Source organism: Oncorhynchus gorbuscha, linkage group LG05 (assembly GCF_021184085.1).
Source record: "Oncorhynchus gorbuscha isolate QuinsamMale2020 ecotype Even-year linkage group LG05, OgorEven_v1.0, whole genome shotgun sequence".
NCBI lineage: Eukaryota > Metazoa > Chordata > Actinopteri > Salmoniformes > Salmonidae > Oncorhynchus > Oncorhynchus gorbuscha.
The window spans coordinates 84,763,339-84,771,959 of record NC_060177.1 but is presented as its reverse complement, the minus strand read 5'-3'; positions in this window follow the sequence as shown (position 1 = coordinate 84,771,959).

The following is an 8,621-nucleotide window of genomic DNA, read 5'->3' as shown; positions in this document are numbered from 1 at the left end:
CTTCCCCTGGGCCTGTCTACAGAGAGGTAACAGCTCTGACTCCTAGGTGCACCTATCACCTCGCCCTCACATTCCCCTCTCATAAGATAACTGTTACTGCTTATGAAGTGCTAAAACAGACAGGGTGGGTATATAAAGAGCCCCAGAGACATCTCTGTCTTCGCTGCACAGTGTTTCTTCTCTTCTGCGACCCTCTCCTCCTGTATCGTTACAGTTAACACTCCAGCATTTTTTACTTGCTGTGGGTCTCTCTCTCTCTCTCCAACCCTGTAACATTTTTCTGAACCATGACCGAGCAGACCAAAGCAGCGGCCCCATCGGCACCAGGGGCCCCATCACGTCCTCACTACTCTAGGGACTTCTTCTGGTCCCCCCTGTGGAGCTGGTGGCAGCAGCCCACCCCTAGCAGTCTCCTTCCCAACCAGGATTTCGGCCTGCCACCATTCCTAGAGGCCGGTGACCTCCGTAACCTCAGCTGGATGGATAACATCCATAGACTCCTGGCAGCCAGCTCCTGGACTGGGTACATTCCCTCTCTGCCCCTCTTGGTGCCCTCCTTTCCGGCCTCGGCCTCCTCAATGCACCAGCTAGCCCCCAAGCTGAGCAGGGTAGAGTCTGCAGGGTTGAAGGGGTTGTCGGAGGTCCGGGTGGAGGGGCACAATTGGAGGATCACCCTGGATGTCAGTCACTTCTCCCCCGCAGAGATCACTCTCAGGACCCGCAGCGGCTTCCTGGAGATCGGAGGTAGGCCTGCCTGTTATGAAACTATATTGAAATGCTCCTGTAATGACATAACATAGATACTGGGCCTATTTAAACTGAAATGCCCCAGTTATGTTATAGCGCCATAGATACAGTCAATTTAAACTAAAATGTTGCTGAGTTGAAACCATCAATCAATCAAACTACCTTTTTACAATAGCAGACGTCACAAAGTGCTTTACAGATACCCAGCGTGAAAACCCAGGGAACAAGCTTGCAGATGCAGAAGCACAGTGGCTAGGAAAAACTCCCTAGAAAGGCAGGGACGTAGGAAGAAACCTAGAGGAACCAGGCTTTAAGGAGTGGCCAGTACTCTTCTGGCTGTGCCGGGTGGAGATTATAACACTACATGGCCATTAAGGACAGATCGTTTGTCAAGATGTTCAAACATTGGAACGTACTGTATGTAGAAGTTATCCTGCAACTCTGTTTGAGTTATTATCCACCACACTGTCTCAGTGTTGTCTAGCTCCACCCTGCTGTCTCAGTGTTGTTTAGCTCCACCCTGCTGTCTCAGTGTTGTCTAGCTCCACCCTGCTGTCTCAGTGTTGTCTATCACCACCCTGCTGTCTCAGTGTTGTCTAGCTCCACCCTGCTGTCTCAGTGTTGTCTAGCTCCACCCTGCTGTCTCAGTGTTGTCTAGCTCCATACTGCTGTCTCAGTGTTGTCTAGCTCCACCCTGCTGTCTCAGTGTTTCGTCTAGCTCCACCCTGCTGTCTCAGTGTTGTCTAGCTCCACCCTGCTGTCTCAGTGTTGTCTTGCTCCACCCTGCTGTCAAATCAAATCAAATCGAATCAAATTTATTTATATAGCCCTTCGTACATCAGCTGATATCTCAAAGTGCTGTACAGAAACCCAGCCTAAAACCCCAAACAGCAAACAATGCAGGTGTAAAAGCACGGTGGCTAGGAAAAACTCCCTAGAAAGGCCAAAACCTAGGAAGAAACCTAGAGAGGAACCGGGCTATGTGGGGTGGCCAGTCCTCTTCTGGCTGTGCCGGGTAGAGATTATAACAGAACATGACCAAGATGTTCAAATGTTCATAAATGACCAGCATGGTCAAATAATAATAAGGCAGAACAGTTGAAACTGGAGCAGCAGCACAGTCAGGTGGACTGGGGACAGCAAGGAGCCATCATGTCAGGTAGTCCTGGGGCACGGTCCTAGGGCTCAGGTCCTCCGAGAGAGAGAAAGAAAGAGAGAATTAGAGAGAGCATATGTGGGGTGGCCAGTCCTCTTCTGGCTGTGCCGGGTGGAGATTATAACAGAACGTGGCCAAGATGTTCAAATGTTCATAAATGACCAGCATGGTTGAATAATAGTAAGGCAGAACAGTTGAAACTGGAGCAGGAGCATGGCCAGGTGGACTGGGGACAGCAAGGAGTCCTCATGTCAGGTAGTCCTGGGACATGGTCCTAGGGCCCAGGCCAGTTGAAACTGTCTCAGTGTTGTCGAACTCCATACTGCTGTCTCAGTGTTGTCTAGCTCCATACTGCTGTCTCAGTGTTGTCTAGCTCCACCCTGCTGTCTCAGTGTTGTCTAGCTCCACCCTGCTGTCTCAGTGTTGCCTAGCTCCACCCTGCTGTCTCAGTGTTGTCTAGCTCCACCCTGCTGTCTCAGTGTTGCCTCGCTCCACCCTGCTGTCACAGTGTTGTCTAGCTCCACCCTGCTGTCTCAGTGTTGTCTAGCTCCATACTGCTGTCTCAGTGTTGTCTAGCTCCACCCTGCTGTCTCAGTGTTGTCTAGCTCCATACTGCTGTCTCAGTGTTGTCTAGCTCCACCCTGCTGTCTCAGTGTTGCCTAGCTCCACCCTGCTGTCTCAGTGTTGCCTAGCTCCACCCTGCTGTCACAGTGTTGTCTAGCTCCACCCTGCTGTCTCCGTGTTGTCTAGCTCCACCCTGCTGTCTCAGTGTTGTCTAGCTCCACCCCGCTGTCTCAGTGTTGTCTAGCTCCAACCGACCTTCTCAGTGTTGTCTAGCTCCACCCTGCTGTCTCAGTGTTGCCTAGCTCCACCCTGCTGTCTCAGTGTTGTCTAGCTCCACCCTGCTGTCACAGTGTTGGCTAGCAACCCCCTGCTGTCTCAGTGTTGTCAAGCAGAACCCCGCTGTCTCAGTGTTGTCTAGCTAAACCCTGCTGTCTCAGTGTTGTCTAGCTCCACCCCGCTGTCTCAGTGTTGTCTAGCTCCACCCCGCTGTCTCAGTGTTGTCTAGCTCCACCCCGCTGTCTCAGTGTTGTCTAGCTCCACTCAGCTGTCTCAGTGTTGTCTAGCTCCATACTGCTGTCTCAGTGTTGTCTAGCTCCACCCTGCTGTCTCAGTGTTGTCTAGCTCCACCCTGCTGTCTCAGTGTTGTCTTGCTGCACCCTGCTGTCTCAGTGTTGTCTAGCTCCACCCTGCTGTCTCAGTGTTGTCTAGCTCCACCCTGCTGTCTCAGTGTTGTCTAGCTCCATACTGCTGTCTCAGTGTTGTCTAGCTCCACCCTACTGTCTCAGTGTTGTCTAGCTCCATACTGCTGTCTCAGTGTTGACTAGCTCCACCCTGCTGTCTCAGTGTTGTCTATCTCCACCCTGCTGTCTCAGTGTTGTCTAGCTCCACCCTGCTGTCTCAGTGTTGTCTAGCTCCACCCTGCTGTCTCAGTGTTGTCTAGCTCCATACTGCTGTCTCAGTGTTGTCTAGCTCCACCCTGCTGTCTCAGTGTTGTCTAGCTCCATACTGCTGTCTCAGTGTTGTCTAGCTCCACCCTGCTGTCTCAGTGTTGTCTAGCTCCACCCTGCTGTCTCAGTGTTGTCTAGCTCCACCCTGCTGTCTCAGTGTTGTCTAGCTCCACCCTGCTGTCTCAGTGTTGTCTAGCTCCACCCTGCTGTCTCAGTGTTGTCTAGCTCCACCCTGCTGTCTCAGTGTTGTCTAGCTCCATACTGCTGTCTCAGTGTTGTCTAGCTCCACCCTGCTGTCTCAGTGTTGTCTAGCTCCACCCTGCTGTCTCAGTGTTGTCTAGCTCCACCCTGCTGTCTCAGTGTTGTCTAGCTCCACCCTGCTGTCTCAGTGTTGTCTAGTTCCACCCTGCTGTCTCAGTGTTGTCTAGCTCCACCCTGCTGTCTCAGTGTTGTCTAGCTCCACCCTGCTGTCTCAGTGTTGTCTAGTTCCACCCTGCTGTCTCAGTGTTGTCTAGCTCCACCCTGCTGTCTCAGTGTTGTCTAGCCCCACTGTGGGTCTCCATATTATTAGTATTATTCAAATTTCTAATATAGTTGATATGTCATCCTCAGGGACTCATGAAGAGAGACCAGATGAGCATGGTTTTGTTGCTAGATGTTTCACCAGGAGATACATGTAAGTTTCCAAGCTGATCGATTTTCAACACGGTGTGTGAGAAAGGTTTTTCAGCTTCAACAGTTGATGTTGTAGAATACAATGCAGCTAGGAGAAATGTTTTGAGAACTCAATTTACTGTCCTTTACACCAATAGCAATATACATGACAATTGCATGTTAACTGTATTGATACTGTATTTATCAGCATTATGACACAGTACAACTGTTTTGTACATATAACTTATGATACTGTGTTGTGTAAACGTAAAAAGGTTTGCTTTCCCAGGCTCCCGATAGGTATTGTCTCTAAGACCATACGATCCTCACTGTCTGGTGATGGAATTCTGACTGTAGAGGCTTCACTTCCTGACCCCAGCATCCCTGATGACATCATCATTCCCATTCAGGTAACAAGGGGTGAAACCCATAACACCTCAACTGTATGCGATTCTCATTGTTTTACATCACTTCCTGGCCTTGGACACTGAAAAGAAAGTATAGCATAGGAAGTAGGAAGTGTTGGTATTTCCTAGTTTTCCTGGTAATCTGTCCATGTCCATGTCCTGTCCTGTTTATTATTTTCTGTCATGTACATTACAAGGACAAAGTTAGAACACAAATTACCTTTAATTCTAATGTGTGTGCTCCCTGTATTTACTTTACTGCTGCTTGTCACACTACGAAGGTGGAGAAGGAGACCATAAGAGAAGAGGGAGAGGAGGGTGGAGCTAAGCCAGAGGAGACTACCGTAGCTGACACAGACTCCCAGCCTTCTCCATCTGCCCCTGCTGTGGCCCCTGTATCCCTGGAGGCGCCTGACTTCACTCCCGCAGAGCCTGGCACCATGCTCCCCACAGAGGCACCCAAGGATGGGGACAAGTTAGCACAGGAGGTCCCTGGAGAAGAGGCTCAGCCAGACAGCGCCATGGCTGAGCCAAAGAGCCATGACGAAGGGAGAGGAGGAGCAGAGGAGCGGGAGACACACACTAAGCCAGCTGGAGAGATGGAGACCCACCCCCCAGAGCATGCAGATAAAGAGGGAAAAGAGGGAGAAGGGCTTCCAGATCCCACAGAGCCCTTTGAGCATCTTGATGCCCCTGACTCCCCAGACACAGTCACGTCCGACCGCGGGGAACACAAAACAGACCCAGCCCATGACCTTGACGAAGAGCCCCAGCACTCGGAGGGCTCAGGGGAGGCAGCCGAGGCCCCGCCCCAGCCTGAGGAGCACGAGCCAGGCATGAGTCCATCAGAGGAGGGGGCCCACCACTCTCAGGAGCTGGAAGTTCCAGAGCACCCTGATATGGAGCAACAGGCATACACCAAGTAGAGAGAGAGAGAGAGAGAGAGAGAGAGAGAGAGAGAGAGAGAGAGAGAGAGAGAGAGAGAGAGAGAGAGAGAGAGAGAGAGAGAGAGAGAGAGAGAGAGAGAGAGAGAGAGAGAGAGCGTGGGGGGATGAGACGTGACTGAGAGATAGACATGGCTGTAATTTCATAAGGAATTTGCTAAGATTCAAAACATCCATCCCAAGCGCCTGCATTCTGCAGACTTCCTCTTTAGGAATAGCCTGGTCCCAGATCTGTTTGTTCAACCAATTGTAGACAATGACCATAAGAATTGGCAAGATAGCACAATCAGATCTGGGATCAGGCTACTTCTTCACCAGCTAGCAGCAAAAGCTTGCATAATAACCCTGATTCTATCAATGTGCGTGTGAGTGAAGAACCACACACTGTCACTGTGACCATGCACTGTTTGGAGCTCCAATAAACCAATAGCAAATGAAAAAGCTAATGCTTTGTCCTGTTGTCGTTCATTTTGTTACAATCATTTACATTTACATTTTAGTCATTTAACATACACTCTTTTCCAGAGCGACTTACCATCAATATTCCATCTGTTTTGGTATTCCTTGTGTGATCATATTGACACAGCCACCTACGAAAAAATAACCTTTTAGAGTTGATAATCACATGCATACAGTTACTGTTGAGATAATTAAGATTCATTCATTATAATACCTTTAAAGGAGTAGACAAACATCATACAGTATGTTTGCACAGCTGGGTTTTACAGTACATGTGTCAGTTCAGGATGAGCAACTTGGCCAAGGAGACGACCATTGTTTTGATCATAGCTACAATACAACATCACAATGGAAGGGTTTTAGCTCCACTCAGTAAAATAGGAGGATAAAACAGTTTTGTTGACAGAATCAGAATGAATTCTAGCGATAACTAGAAGCCTATTCTCAGGACATCCCCAACATGAAGCCTATTCTCAGGACATCCCCAACATGAAGCCTATTCTCAGGACATCCCCAACATGAAGCCTATTCTCAGGACATCCCCAACATGAAGCCTATTCTCAGGACATTCCCCACATGAAGCCTATTCCCAGGACATCCCCAACATGAAGCCTATTCTCAGGACATCCCCAACATGAAGCCTATTCTCAGGACATCCCCAACATTAAGCCTATTCTCAGGACATCCCCAACATGAAGCCTATTCTCAGGACATCCCCAACATGAAGCCTATTCTCAGGACATCGACAACATTTGAATTCTAACACCGTGCCTTCAAAACACCTTCATCTGAATTCAACACTAATTTGCAAGCGACATAATCCTCCAATTGTTCACCCTGAAGTGAAATAACTAATCTAGTAATGCCCTCTTATTGCCGCTCACCCTTGGAAGTGACAAACTCCCCTGTATTCATCCTTGGGTTGCATCCCAAATGTAACCCTATAGACATTTACATTACATTTAAGTCATTTAGCAGACGCTCTTATCCAGAGCGACTTACAAATTGGTGCATTCACCTTATGACATCCAGTGGAACAGCCACTTTACAATAGTGCATCTAAATATTTTAAGGGGGGGGGGTGAGAAGGATTACTTTATCCTATCCTAGGTATTCCTTAAAGAGGTGGGGTTTCAGGTGTCTCCGGAAGGTGGTGATTGACTCCGCTGTCCTGGCGTCGTGAGGGAGTTTGTTGCACCATTGGGGAGCCAGAGCAGCGAACAGTTTTGACTGGGCTGAGCGGGAACTGTACTTCCTCAGTGGTAGGGAGGCGAGCAGGCCAGAGGTGGATGAACGCAGTGCCCTTATTTGGGTGTAGGGCCTGATCAGAGCCTGGAGGTACTGAGGTGCCGTTCCCCTCACAGCTCCGTAGGCAAGCACCATGGTCTTGTAGCGGATGCGAGCTTCAACTGGAAGCCAGTGGAGAGAGCGGAGGAGCGGGGTGACGTGATAGAACTTGGGAAGGTTGAACACTAGACGGGCTGCGGCGTTCTGGATGAGTTGTAGGGGTTTAATGGCACAGGCAGGGAGCCCAGCCAACAGCGAGTTGCAGTAATCCAGACGGGAGAGGACAAGTGCCTGGATTAGGACCTGCGCCGCTTCCTGTGTGAGGCAGGGTCGTACTCTGCGGATGTTGTAGAGCATGAACCTACAGGAACGGGCCACCGCCTTGATGTTAGTTGAGAACGACAGGGTGTTGTCCATGATCACGCCAAGGTTCTTAGCGCCCTGGGAGGAGGACACAATGGAGTTGTCAACCGTGATGGCGAGATCATGGAACGGGCAGTCCTTCCCCGGGAGGAAGAGCAGCTCCGTCTTGCCGAAGTTCAGCTTGAGGTGGTGATCCGTCATCCACACTGATATGTCTGCCAGACATGCAGAGATGCGATTTGCCACCTGGTCATCAGAAGGGGGAAAGGAGAAGATTAATTGTGTGTCGTCTGCATAGCAATGATAGGAGAGACCATGTGAGGTTATGACAGAGCCAAGTGACTTGGTGTATAGCGAGAATAGGAGAGGGCCTAGAACAGAGCCCTGGGGGACACCAGTGGTGAGAGCGCGTGGTGAGGAGACAGATTCTCGCCACGCCACCTGGTAGGAGCTTCATGTATAGTGCACAACGTTTGACCAGAGCCCTATGGACCATGATTAGTTCATTATAAAGGGAAAGGGTGCCACTTGAAACACACACCAATACAGTGCATTCGGAAATGATTTAGACCATTTTACTTTTTCCAAATGTTGTTATGTTACAGCCGTATTCTAAAATGGATTAAATAAATGTTGATCCTCAGCAGTCTACACACAATACCCCATAATGACATCACAATACCCCATAATGACATCACAATACCCCATAATGACAAAGTTGAAACAGGTTTTCAGAAATGCATTAAAAGAAAAATTAAAGTGGGAAGTTTACATACACCTTAGCCAAAAACATTTAAACTCAGTTTTTCACAATTCCTGACATTTAATCAGAGTAAAAAATTCCCTGTCTTAGGTCAGTTAGGATCACCACTTTATTTTAAGAACGTGAAATGTCAGAATAATAGTAGAGAGAATGATTGATTTGATATTTTATTTCTTTCATCACATTCCCAGTGGGTCTGAAGTTTACAGGCACTCAATTAGTATTTGGTAGCATTGCCTTTAAATTGTTTAACTTGGGTCAAACGTTTCAGGTAGCCTTCCACAAGCTTCCAACAATAGTTTGGGTGAATTTTGGCCCATTCCTCCTGAC